Below are 14,036 nucleotides of genomic sequence, written 5' to 3'. Positions count from 1 at the left end.
GCAATCAATCGTTAAAATCAAGCGTGAGATCAATATCTAACCTTTGTATTGCGGGACCCTGCTGACAATATATACAGCCAGCAGGCTTGCAATGTGAAAATATGTCTCTGAAATAAATGCTTTTAAATATTTTGCTAATTCAAATTATGTTTTGAATACCGAACTTTTTGTGAATTGTCTTAGGATCGTTCATCTGCCTATTTTCCTAGAGACACAACAAATGATTTTTTTTTTAAAGACAAGTTTTGTTTAATCTGTGCTTTAATAGTCGGTATGCTGGTTTGTGAAAAAAATTGCTTGCACAATTCACACAGAGCACTTGGTTAGATAAGAACTTAAGACTAAATATGGTAAATATCTTGGTTTATTGGTGAAGCAATAGATATCCAGTTGGAGACCCTTGGTTCAATTCAGGGTGAAGGCATTTTTTTTATTCATTTGCCCTTTACCCATACCATCTATCATTACAAATAAAAATTTGTATTATTCCAAGTAATGCAGTAAACATCCCTTACCTTTCCTCATTTTGTGTGTATTGGTATGGGGACAAGACATTTGCAATAAACTTCTTAACATTCCGAGGACAGTATTCTGAAAATTGTATTTTCAATAAAGACAAATTTTCTTGTGTATCTTCACTGTTACAATAAAATTTATATACTGTGAAATCTTTTAAAACCATTCTTGTAACATTTCTTGTAACTTTCACTGAGGGCGCATGATGTCATAGCTAAAGTATGCGCAAAGCATAAATTTCTCTTTGCGCAAGATAACATATCGAGATAAAAGGTATTCTGAAAATTCTCTTATTGTTTTTAGTGTTAACTTCTTTGGCAAAATACAATAAAATTTACAAGAGGTAGGGAGTTATTGTAACTGATTGCATGTAATATTTATCGGTCAATGATTAATGATTTCTTACTGGATCCCGCAAGAATTATATCTTGTTTTCCAAAAGCAGACATTACAGAAACGGAATGGCAGACTTTTCAGCAATTTAAAGATCTCATTCTAGATTATTAATCTCTTTCAAAGAATATATGACTAGGAGAGCAACCACTGTATTTTTATCACTGTAGCGCCCGAACGTACGCATCAGGGACGCAAGGATAATTTTGTCATAAAAATTGTATAAATATTTAAATAATAATGTCAATTCATATGATTTTAAGTATCTGTAGGTGAGCTAGCTTTAGAAGATTGCTTCATTTGAATTCCAAACATTGGTTGAAAAAAAGAATCGCGAGATTATCAAAGAAAATCAACAAATCATATAGATATAAAGTTGGAGGACAAGTGATGTGTGTACAACCAAATTAAGAAGTAAAATCATAGAGTTTCTTGTATATAATTCACTTTAATGACCAACCCTCTACATTCATTGTTTACCAGGTGTCGCTGACAGGTGATCATCAATGCCCCCTTACCTGCAGGTGTGGCCCCTCCCCTGTTGTCCCTCGGTAGACAGCCATAGCAACTATACCAGCCAACCAATCAGCTTCTCTGCATTCTCATCACCCGCCCATAGTCCAGTGCCCTGCCCACCCAGCAGACAGCTGTCTGTTGATCCCCAGGTCTGGCTAAAGATCTATAATTTCAGGTGGTAAGTATTAAACTACATCCTATTTTAGGAGAGTGTTTCATGAAAGCTTTTGTCTTTGATTTTCACTGTCTTTAATTTGCATTTAGCCAATCAAATGCATAAATGTCCTGTAGCTTTAACGCGTGTCAGTGAAAATTTTTCTTTCCTTAAATCTCATTGTTTACAGGTGTCTCTGATGGGAGATCATCGATGCCTTCACACCCAGGGGGTAATGCCTCTCCTGTGCTGCCTCTGTGTAAACTTAGCCACTATATCAACCAATCAGCTTTTCTGCATCCTCATCGCCCGCCAATAGTCCAGTGTCCCGCCCACCCAGCAGACGGCTGTCTATCGTTCCGTAGGTCAGGCTGCAGACTAATAAACCTCAAATGGTAAGTAAAACAACGTCATATTTCAGGGGAGATTTTCATGAAAGGTTTTTGTCAGTGTATTTCACTGACTTTAATTTGCTGTCAGCCAATCAGATGGCAGGGGGGGGGGGGGCCACTTACATTGACGGGTGGATACCATGCGCGACCAAAAAACACGTAAAAAGGATGTCTATTTCAAGATAGGGCGTATTATGTACGTAACGTGAAAAGGGTGTCAAAAACATAAAAATATTGAAAAAAGAGTATCTATTTTGCTCAGAAAAATATACGTGCTTAGGTCAAATATGCGGGGATGATAAAACAAAATCAAAATGTTTTATAAAGGATGTCCTTTTGCCCCAACAATACGTGTTTAGAGTTCGATTAGCGCGAGGTGTGACCGTACTAAACCAAAATAATGGTGTGTAAAGGTAAAACCGACAACTGACGGACCCGTGACACATCAATAAAATATCGCTGTACTTGTTTAGGGGTTCATTTCAGGAAATACTTGCCAAGAGTATCGTTTTGTTTCCAATACTTGTTAAGGGGTGCATTTTCAGAATATGGAAAATACATCACTGTACTGGTTTAGGGGCTCAATTCTGGGAATACTAGCCAATAGTATTTGTTTCCAATACTTGTTAAGGGTAGGCACGCCAATTCTTGTTAAGGGGTGCATTCTCAGAATATAGAAAATACGTGTTTAGGCTGCTCTTCAAGACCTCATGGTCGCGCATGGTATCCACTCGTTAATGGAAGTGGCCCCTCCGGGATCAGATGCAAGGATTGATGTAGCTTATAACATCTGTCAGTGAAAATTACTGACAAACCCTAAAATAATTTCTCTTTTGACGTGCATGTGAGGATGAAGGTGGGAGTTGTTACAGGGATTTTGTTTCAAATTTATTGAGAATTTCCTTTTTTAAGTTAAATACAAATTTAAATTCAATATTTAATATAATAGGTTAATATTCCAAGAGGAGGAACAGGAACAATATGGAACCCATATTTCAAGGTTGAGGTCTACTCTAGGGTGGTCGATTGATGTCTTTTCTGTAATGTTATATCCGGAGAAAACCTAGCTCAAATCAGATATGTTATATTGTTCAAGTACATGTGTGATGTTGAATACTGAAGTCAGTGTTTGGGGCAAAGCAAACTCTGGTCACAACCGAGAGGTATTGCTACAGTGTTCTTGGGTATGGCATGTTCCTGCCAAAAGTAAAATGAATTCCTTGGCAACATATTTTTGGCCATGAAACATCTTTTCTTGAGAGGTTTCCCACTCTTCTGATTGGAACCCTATAAAACAGCTAAGTGGTTGTTTGGTTGTGGGTCTAAATTTTGCACTTGCTTACATTGACCATTATTTTTGACCAGGCCCCCAAAACTGACAATTAGTCATTCAAAACATATTTTTAGATTTAATTTAATTGATCTTTAACAAGCACATCCTAAGAGTTAAAATAATATAAAACTTGTCAAAATTGATTAACAATAACCCTCACAAGTACTTGATTGAATGCGGAAGAAATTCTGCGAGAGCTTCAGAGAACAAAGTTTGAAGGTCAAGGTTCACTTAATAATGACATGTGCACATTCTGCAATATCAGTGAAACTTTCAAGCAGTCCGCAAAAAATGGTGCAAAAGAAACTCTTATATCTTAATTTTCATTCAACTTGGCAACTTCAAATCTTGACAGTATGAAGAGCAAGAATTAATCTTATAAGCTAAATTTTTTTTGAAGACCAAATATTACAATTTGGGTAATTTACAGAGAACCTTCCTAGCAACTTATTGTTGGTTTTGGGGTGACTGTTCACATACGTAATCAAGCGTTCAAATCAACTAAACAATTATAAATATTTGTGTGCAAAACCCATTTCTAAGATGCATCCGTGTAATTTTGGTTGATTATTGACTAATTATTAATAATAATAAATAATATGACGTTGCTTGTATAACGCATATCACTGCCCATGGCGTCTCTATGCGCTTAATAGAAAAATAGACAAAGATGAGAGAGGATTAAAGCTATTATGTTGACTGTCTCAATCATAGAACCGCTTAAACAAATGAGTTTTGAGGCAGCTTTTGAATGTAGAGCATGTAGAGTCCTCCTCAATGGAAGAAGGGATCGATATTGATAAAGTGTTATTTTATTACTCAGCATATTACCATTGATAATATGCTTTCATACTGCCTCCGTAATGGAAGAAGGGATCGATATTGATTAAGTGTTATTTTATTACTCAGCATATTATCATTGATCATTTCACTTTTGTGTCATTTCAGCTTAAGCTGAAGGGAGAGAATGCTAGAAGAGGGACAAAGGATTCTGACCCCCTGGTTATCTTGCCAAACACAAAGGACCTATCAACCAACCTTGCAACAGATGCTAAGAAGACGGCTTCTGTGTGACAGTGCCCATATGTCTGGAGGAAGTAACATCGTTTTCTAGAAGTCAAATTCAGGTTTTCTATTTAATTCAGGAGTTTTTGTCATGTAAATCGTAATGCTTAACCAAATAGCAGGCAGTCTAAATATTTTAGTATTAACTTGGTGACTGGCATATACTAGTACATTTGCTACTCATGAACCCATTTTGTTATATTTTTTATGACTTTTGCGTTTGTGTCAATCCAAGGAGCAGGTCCAAGCTATTACTTCTTTACCGATAGTATCTGATTATCTTTTGTTTCATTTACAAATGCCTTCTTTGTAACTTGTATTAATGTTTTCCTTGAGTAAAATAATGCTTTTAAGCCTAGGCTATTTTGAAATTTGCATAGCCCGGGGGAGGGGGGGGGGGCGCTTTTGTGATCTCTCCCTCTTCAGATCTCTGTTGGGATCATGATATGATAAAAAATTCAAACACCTCACCTATGAAGAAATCTCCCAAATTGGATAGTTAAATAGTTTTAGCAAAATCATACAAATTTATATCTTATTAATGTAATTATACTAATTGATAAATAAATTTATAATTCAGTGGTTGATCTTTAATATAACTTTTAAACACCTACATGTAAATTTTAGCCTGGACACTCGTTATAAGATTGTAATCAAATCCATAAAATTTGAAAAATGGTGATATAATTTTTTTATGAATTTCTTATGTATTTTTCAACTTAAAGTTTTCATTTTTTTTCGATAAAACAACACTTTTTCAGTCATAAATACATGAAATCTATTTTTCCAATCAGTACAATTAGAATATTACATATTTATGAAGTTTGGCTACATAGGATTTGCTTTAGATTTGTATGTGAAATCACTTTTACGAAATGTTGCACAACTCCGGAACTGCTTACCCGGCCTTCACAAATGTGATCTAAAAATTGCGCGAAAATTGGAAGGAAAATAGTCGTGAAACGTTGCAGTGCAATCTTTTGCATTACAGATTTATTGCATAAAATGTTGAGGGGAGATAAAAGATCTCCCCTCCCCCGGGTAGGTAGGGTTAAGTTTGAAGGGATGAATGGCTTTTTCTCTATTAGAAATAAAATGATGACTTCATTTGGCCCAGTAAATAGTCATGGAGACTACTTCATTTCCCCTATGTAGTTTGTATTTGCTTTTTTTTGTGTGTGTTGACTATTCTGCAAAAGTGGATCCAAAGGTTTTCCAGAGTTTTTCCCTATTGAGTTTTATCTCTGGTTTTTTACCCTGGATCTACTTGTCGTAGATTAGTTTAGCACACTCCCCCCCCCCCAATTTTTTTTTGGTATGTCTATATAATTCTTATTTTTCCATGAATTTTATATGTTCTGTTGAATTTCATCAATTATTACATGTAGTACAAGAGGGTTTATAATACAGGCATTCTCATTTTCACTATTATCTATTTTAATAGCCATTTGTGTAAAAAGGCTTATTTTATTTGTACAGAATATCATAAAGTGATGTTACTAATATGAATATTTGTTATGCCTGTAAAAGGTTTATCATTTTATTAAACACAAAAACTTTTTTTTTCCTATGTAAGACGAATGGCTTTACCTTGATTTCATAATGACCCATATGTATAGAATCTTAGTTGAAAACACAAAGTGCATTGAACTTCTAAATGAAATAATTTTTTTAGCTGTTTTTTTTAAGAACCTTCAGCCCAACTCTTGGTCACAAAAAGTGAGTAGCTTTAAATGGCCATTGTTGTGTCTCAATATGTGCTAGAAGAAAAAGAAATATATACCATAAAACCTCACAGCAAAGGTTTCATGTGTTACAAAAATACTGCATGAAAAAAGTCAAGATAAAACTTCTGATTTTAAACAGCAAGAAATAATGATTTTAGGCAGTAAAAGTAAATAAATACTTTTATGAATTTTCTTTTTACGAAAACTTTACATTGGATTGGATTGGATTCATTTTTGAGCAATTTTGGCATGCACTCATGAAGTTTTACATAAATTTAGAACATTTTGCATGACTGCCAATTTGGTCTCAGAAATTGCAAGAGACTTTGCTATTGCAATATATGTTTAAAAGGGGAATGTTTTACAACCTCATCCCGGCCTAAATATATATAGTTACGGTGTTGGCATACTTTGGTTGCATTATGATCATTCAGTGCTTGTTCAGTCTGTAGTAGTGATAGTAGGAAATCATTTTTATTTTCTTGTGGCTTTTCTCACATATCGGTGATTGGTGGATTTTCAGGGCTATCCTGTCATTTATAAAGGAGTATATTCTATCATAGCTTCCTAAGGAAATGCTAACTAATCATATCTTTTCATTTCCTTTTCCCTTGTAGCCTGGTATCTGTTAAGTAAAAGTTGCATGTGTATGTTTATTTTCACATGAATATTATATAAATTCTCAATATGTTTAGGACTGGCCATTTTGCATTAGGGAACATTTCTTAAATAGAGATGGGAGAAAAGGTACCAAATATTTAAAACCACAGTAGGGGGGTTAAGGCCGGTCAATAAAGCATACAGGACATTTCCCCCTTCATTTTCTGGTGGCTATTTCAGTGATTGGTGAATTTTGGGGGCTATCCTATCATCTAGGAGACTATATTTTATTGTAGCTTCATTAGTAGATACTTACTATTCATATCTTTTCATTTCCTTATCCCTTGAAGTCTGTATCTGTAAAGTAAAAGTTGCATGTGTACATACATTTTCACATGAATATTAGATGAAAATTCAATATGTTTAGGACAAGGTCATTTTGCCACATGGAACGTTTCTGTGTGACTGCAAAAATGGGTAATATAAATTTAAAGCCCCCCCAAAAAAAAATCAACATAAATGAGAGTGTAATAGAGACAATTGTCCCTCCATTGCCTTGAATTATTACATTGTATATATTCAGAGGGTAAATGGGAAAGAGATGACATTTCACTCTCATGTCTTGTAATGTATATTTAATATTAGCACAATAATTTAGAATGTAAAATAATTGTAATTTAAAGGCTCTTATAAGTAATAATGTAGAGTGCTTAAAGATCTCAATATGAAGCACTATTATTATTATTATTCACAAAGTCAACCATGCTGCCATGTTGAATTGCAACTTAATGCAGGTGAGACTGCCATTGGCTTTGCACTGGTTTCTTTCAAATATTCCATTATATTATAGTTCTAGTAGTGAAGGAGATTTTTATTAAGAAAACATGCTCCATATATAGTGGGAAAGTTTTTTTTGTTTTATATCATCAGATCATTTCAAATTTATGCAAAGTTTATCACTCTATTACTCTAGGAAAACAGGAAAAGGGGGTGTTTCACAAATAAGTGTGACTAAAATCCTGCGTATAAAGTGCAAACAGACACAGGATATTTAATGAGCAATCTCATTGATGATACGTAGTAAATCACATTCCATGAACGTGATCCAATTGTATCCTACCAATTTTCCATACACAAGTAGAAATTTAAGAGGGAGTTTGTAGTCACAGATAAATTTATGTGAAACACCCCTTTGATATGTCATGTATGCCACATATAATATTAAATAGCTTGGACCTGCCCTATATCGGGACAGTGATTTTCTAATCACCGGTTAATCAAAATCGAAAAGCCGTTTTGGTTCTTAACTTTTCATGTGAAAATTAATTGAATTTTCCTTTGCAAAACGGAATTCATGTTATTGTTGTGTTCACTTTCTATGAAAAAACAGAATTACCACTTAAGATCAAGTTTGAAATGGAGTTACAGGTTTCCAGAAACAGAAAGACAATTTTTTAAAGGAAAAATCACTGTCCCTGTAGTTTATGATTGTCTGTACTCTATACTTGCTTTGTATCCATGATTTTCATATTTTTTGTAAATTTTCATTAAAAATTGTAAGGCCGGCAGCTGAGAAGATTCATCCAAGTTGGAGGACTGTAGCAGTTGACCTCATTGATTGATGGAGTAAGCCCGACACCTCACAAATATGGCTTCCTGTCTGGTTTGAGCTGGGGTCTTCCTGCCAGAATCACACAATTGGTGACATCACTGCCAAGAGTTCTATTTTTCAGTGTAGAGAGAAGGACACTGGACACTGCTGTGCATGGTATACCACATCCATATTAAATGTAAGTGCTTTATTTCTAATTTCATTGATATTTTGTGTAGCCTAGAGTATGCAAGACAATGCCATTGGGTTTCCAGAAATTATTACTCTCAGGGAAAAATTATTAGAGAAAGTATGGGCAGTGGTTTCACCCCCATTGGGCTTTTAATTTGCATCCTTTTTTTAATGAATGTAATTTTCTTTCATCTTTGGCATCCAATTCTTTTCATGAAAATCTATCAATACAATACTCCTAAAGGCAATTTTGATGAAATTTCTTTCCTACCTTAAAAATACTTGCAGTATCTGTTGATCCATTGATTGCTGTCTTTCTTTATATTCCTCCCTGTACTATCTGCTCTAGCTGCTGTTCGAAATTCATCTTTGTTTCACACTGTTTCAACATCTGCCATGACTGATATAATAATTTGCTAATTAAGACATAAAGAAATAATTCAAAAGGAAATTTATATATATTCAAAGATTTTGATTTCATTAATTCTATATTAATTGCAAAAGCCATGATAGAGCAGTGTGAATTGTTTTGCAATAAATCTATTCCCTTTTTCTGTACATGTTAATTTTTTGGAGAGACTAATGTAAGTTAATTTTAAAAACTGTTTGGTCCTATCCCCATTCACCGTAAACTTGATTTTTTTTTTTAAATGCCAAGTGTGTATCCATCATGTAAACACATAATGCGAGAGATTTAGCCAGACCTGTGTTGGATGATAATGATAATGTGATGAAGGTGGCTTCTCAATATCGGTTCGTCTGCAAAAAAAAAAAAAAAATTGGCTTCTACACAAGTTTGGATAAAAAGTTTAACCCACTTTAGTGAGGATTGTGTGCTTCAATGGTTTTTCCACAATGTATAAAAAAAAACATGTTTCATCAATCACCGCAGTACAAGTTGGTATGGAATCTAGTTTTAGAAGTGCAATGTCAAATTTTTTTCAGCAAGTGGTTTTTACTTGTCAAGCCATTGTTCAAGAGCCTTGCCCACTGTAATGTTTCGAGTTAACCCTTGTCAGTATACTTTGTATTGGCCCTTTTTCACGTTTGTTAAATACGTTTGATGGAGCAGTTTAGCCAAGATGGCTTTTGGGCTTGGTGGCAGTGATCATTGTCGATCAAGAACCAGTTTGCACCCCAACGAAGAGAAGAGACAAACTGTTGGTCTATGGTTGAAGAGAGCGGTGCTGAATTATGGAGTAATGTCTCAATTGCATGTGACATTTTGGTCTTTGGTGTTTGAAAATTTGGTAATGTTGCGATAATCCTCAAGTACTTTCTGACTAAGAGGAATAGTATTCTTTTTCAGCCTATTTGTTGGTATCCAGTGCTCTTCAAACCATCATGAAAATTGAATGACTAGAAATTCAAATGGTGATAACTGGGCCCCGTCTTACAAAGAGCTGCGATTGATCCGATCAGTCGCAACTATGGAAAGCCAGCAACATCAATATCTAAAATTAAATGTTCAAAATATTTTCTAGAAATCGTGTATATTCATATATTCACTGTTTTCTTGACAATTCAGTATGCTTCTCTTTGTCTTAAAGAAAAATTAAGACATTGATGGATTTCCAAGTACTTGAGATTGATCGGATCAATCATAACTCTTTGTAAGATGAGAGCCCTGTCGAGGGGTCTGTGCCTTTGATTGTTCTGGTAGTACATGGTGCCTTACAGGTGATCTGGATGATGATGATCATTGTATCATTTCGTAGAAATCTCAGCACTCTGATCTGCATGATCAATGCTATCTAAGCTTATTGCCATCTGGAATTCATCTACATCATTTCAGTCTGTAGGCAGGGCAGTGATCCATCAGATTATCAACATACTAAACTCTCCATTTTCAGTCATTGTGTTGTCTGGTGGTTTTTCCTTGGGGAATATTTTAAGTCATATCCTTTCTGGAAGACAATTTGCATTTATTCACTTGGCTGAATTAAAAAAAAAAGGTTGTGCATTTGGGAAGGCATTTGATGGAACTTGGCATAATCTGATTTTGTTGGTGAGTTTTTCTTTCAAATTTACATTCTCTCTCGCCTGTGCTTTAAAAACCAGTCCAAAGCAGAGCTGCTATTTGGGCAAACCTGAAAAATTTGTGGTCGGGCTTTACCTACTGTTGTCGCAGAGGATTGTGACATTGCCGACGGGAAGGAGCCAAGGGTAGGATGACTCTTTGAGACCTGTGAGTTCTGACCATGGTGGTCAATGAAAGATGTTTGTAAATTCTTTGAAGAGCTTCATCAGCATCCGCACATGGTGCCATCACCCTCAAGGGGTCAGAGCGAATGATTCTCCGAGACTTGACAATGGTATTCAATTAAAGAGGATTGACGTACCTTTAACAGCCTTAATCAGCAACATTCTCACATGGATCAATAATCATGGCATGGACGCAGGGGCCATCTAGCCTAGAATTAATCCAGATTTGATTGTTTAAGTTTGAAGGTAAAGGAGTGTAATTGGATGACTTCTCGTAGATTGTTACAACGGTTTCCAACATCCATCTGGTACGAGTTTTGGAAATTCTATTTGGTGCCGTCTGAAATTAGACATTTATTCTGGAAAATTGTTGTCATTCACCTTTTGCCTGAAGAAATAGATTCCTACATCTAGTCTGAAATGAGCTTTGGAAATTTTTATCTGGTGCCATTTCTCAATTCTTTAATCTTTCGGCTGCATTTACCTCCATTCTGGAAGGAGTTTTGTAAAGTTTGTTGGATGTTGTCTCAGAAATTTGACATTGCGCTTCACTACTAGGGAACATGCATTGTACTGTGATGATTGATGGTGCATTGTGGGATATAAAGTGCACTTCCTCAGGACGAGCCTATCTTGAGGGTTCAACCTGTTAGATCTAGATTCACATTATCTTATCATTCTGAATGCAATAGCTTTGTCTCTCAAAATTGTGTGGAAGAAGTGTTGGATGCATACGCAAACCACATTTGGTTCTTGTATTATGGTGAATGAATGAAGGGGAAACAATAAAAAATAACAAGAAAGAAATCATCAAATATTAACAAAAAAAGAAAAAATTAAAGTGTTTATTGACGTTGAGAGAAACGCAATTTTATATGTACAGAAAAACAGTGCATTTATTTGCAAAGTTGTAATATTTCCCATCTGCTCAGGCTACTGCTTATTTAAAAATAATAGCCCCCCCAAAAAAAGAATAAAGTAATAAAATGAATAAATTAATAAAAATTAGTATTAGTAACAATGATGCAAAAAGACAATTAGGAATGATGCAATATATTTTTTATTACAAATTTCAAAAGAATAGCCCCCCCCCAAAAAAAAAATGAATAACAATAATGAAAAAATGATAATCAAAGATACAAATAGACAATTCTGAAATGATGCAATAAATTTTTTATTGAAAATTTAAAATATGAAAATTATTAGTAATAATACGGCATAATTATTTTTTTTAGAACATTTTAATATCAGTCATGTTTTTAAATGTTGAAATGATGTGAAATAAAGGAAGATTGGCAGATTTGGGAAGCTCTTCATGAGGAGATTTGTCAGTGATTATCACTGACTAATTTGCTTTTGACCAATCAGATGCAGTGATTCACAAGAGCTCATAACATCTGTTGGTGAAAGTCACTGACAAAAATCTTTATGAAATGCTTCCCCTGGGTGGATGGTACAGGGAGGTATGGAGTGAGACTACAATTTAATGGATTAACTGGTAAAACTGTAGAAAAGAGAAAAGGGCGTAGAGGGGGGTGGTAGTGAGGAAAGGAGCTCCCTGGCCATTCAAATGAGGTGGTGGCATTATTCAAGCAGACCAAGGGGGGATGGGAGAGGGGGGTCATATGGCAAAGAGCAGATAGAAGAGGGGAGAAGGGGGAAGGGGGTGGTTAGGGTAAATAGAAGGGAACCAAAACCAGTGCATTGTCTTTCGTACACTTGGCTACACAAAGTATCATTGAACTTGTAAATAAAGCACCTACTGTATATGGGTATTGTATGTCATGTATGGCAGTGTCCAGCACCCCGCCCTGTACACTTAAAAATAGGACAATTGGTAGTGATGTCATGTATTGTGTGATTTTGTCTTGGAGACCCCAGCTCAGATCAGACTGGCGGCCATTTTGTGAGGGTGTTCGGGTTTGCTCCATTGAATCAAGGTCAGTTGCTATGGCAACCTCCCAACTTGGGTGAATCTTCTTGGCTGTCGGCCATTTTTTTTTTAATCATTTTTTTTAATAAAAAGAAACAATAAATTCCATTGAAAATGAATATTTTTGTTTTCATTTCTACTTATTTGTGTACCAATATAAGTCACTTTACCACCCTGTTTTTATCCATTAGCCCCTTCACCACCTCCCCCCCCCCCCCCTGTGTGTGGTGACATTCACTCCTGCAACAATTGCTCCTACACTAATGTATGGTTAGAGTTGTGAATAGGACGTTTGTGTTAGAATGTAAGGATGATGAATGGGGTTGGTTTTGAGGTCAAAGGTCGGTATTAATTTGTGGATTTTCTGTAGGAGCAGTTGTTACAGGAGCAAGTGTCATGTAACCCTTTTGCAAGCCAAAAGTTACATTGTTCCAGATTACCCCCAGTTTTACAATTTTGTTTATTCATCATCCTCTCCCCCCCCCCCCACCATTATTTTTAATACACCTGCATTCTATATGCCAAATTTATACACAGGTATTTTCAAGGTCGTGGCAACAATGTCACATATTGGCTTGCAACGGGTCAAGTCCCCCCCCCCCCCCCCCTTAGCATTGCACATTTTTCAACTTCACATGGTTATAAAATATTATACCCTTTGTTGATGTGCAATCCTCAATTAGCCATCCCACCCCCATCCAGATTCTGGGATTGGTAAATGTTGCAAAGTGGATTGAAATTGGCTGCAAATTGTTCCTCTGTTATATAACACAAATTATTAGTTATTACTGCCTTATCCTGTTATTTAGAGACACAATATTTTTTTATCGACCAAAATGGAAGATAGCTTGGTCAACCTCCATAATTTTATGATCCAAAACAAAATCCATTAAAGGAAAATGATTATTCATAGGGAATGCATCAATAACAAAGCACTTTGCAACATTCCAGGAATCTTCAAATTAAAAAGTAGGGTTTTTTTTTTCTTCTACTAGAGTGAACTTCATGAAATGAAATTTTTGTGACAATATATAGATTTTTAGCGCATATTTGATAATTTTCAAAGTTTATTTTCAGACAATATGCTGTTTATTTCTCATAAACAATTGTAAATCCCTTGAATGTTTTCTTTAATGATAATCAACAATTCAATATCATTGCATTTACAAAGCAAAAATAGATATCACTTCAAATTGACAATGCTAAAGTGTTTGAAGTCCGTTTTGTTCTTTTGATTGTTGAATCGGATTTTTTCTACTCTGAACATGCATTTCATGTAGTTTACTCTATTTCCTTTCGGTGAGAATGGGGTAAACAAGATGTACATATGAAAGTACTTTCACAATTGGTTGCTCGACTTTGTAAGCATTGCTATGTCATGTGCAAATTGTATTCTATCCAAACGGATGCACAACCAAT

At 35.2% G+C, this 14,036-nt stretch overlaps 1 long non-coding RNA gene across 3 annotated transcripts in view; it reads left to right on the top strand.

The window, feature by feature from the left end:
* LOC129259493 (uncharacterized) overlaps window positions 1–12,736 on the top strand; it is a 45,298-nt gene extending 32,562 nt beyond the window's left edge. For all 3 annotated transcript variants that reach the window (XR_010293340.1, XR_010293339.1, XR_008584355.2), the window contains exons 21-23: window positions 1,393–1,603; window positions 1,770–1,974; window positions 4,253–12,736. This is a non-coding gene — a long non-coding RNA (uncharacterized LOC129259493). The remainder of the gene's footprint in view (window positions 1–1,392; window positions 1,604–1,769; window positions 1,975–4,252) is intronic.
* The last annotated feature ends 1,300 nt before the right edge of the window (window positions 12,737–14,036 follow it).

This window comes from Lytechinus pictus, chromosome 1, assembly GCF_037042905.1.
Source record: "Lytechinus pictus isolate F3 Inbred chromosome 1, Lp3.0, whole genome shotgun sequence".
NCBI classification, from domain to species: domain Eukaryota; kingdom Metazoa; phylum Echinodermata; class Echinoidea; order Temnopleuroida; family Toxopneustidae; genus Lytechinus; species Lytechinus pictus.
Note: the sequence above shows the minus strand (reverse complement) of the source record. Positions and strands in the feature narration are given on the sequence as shown.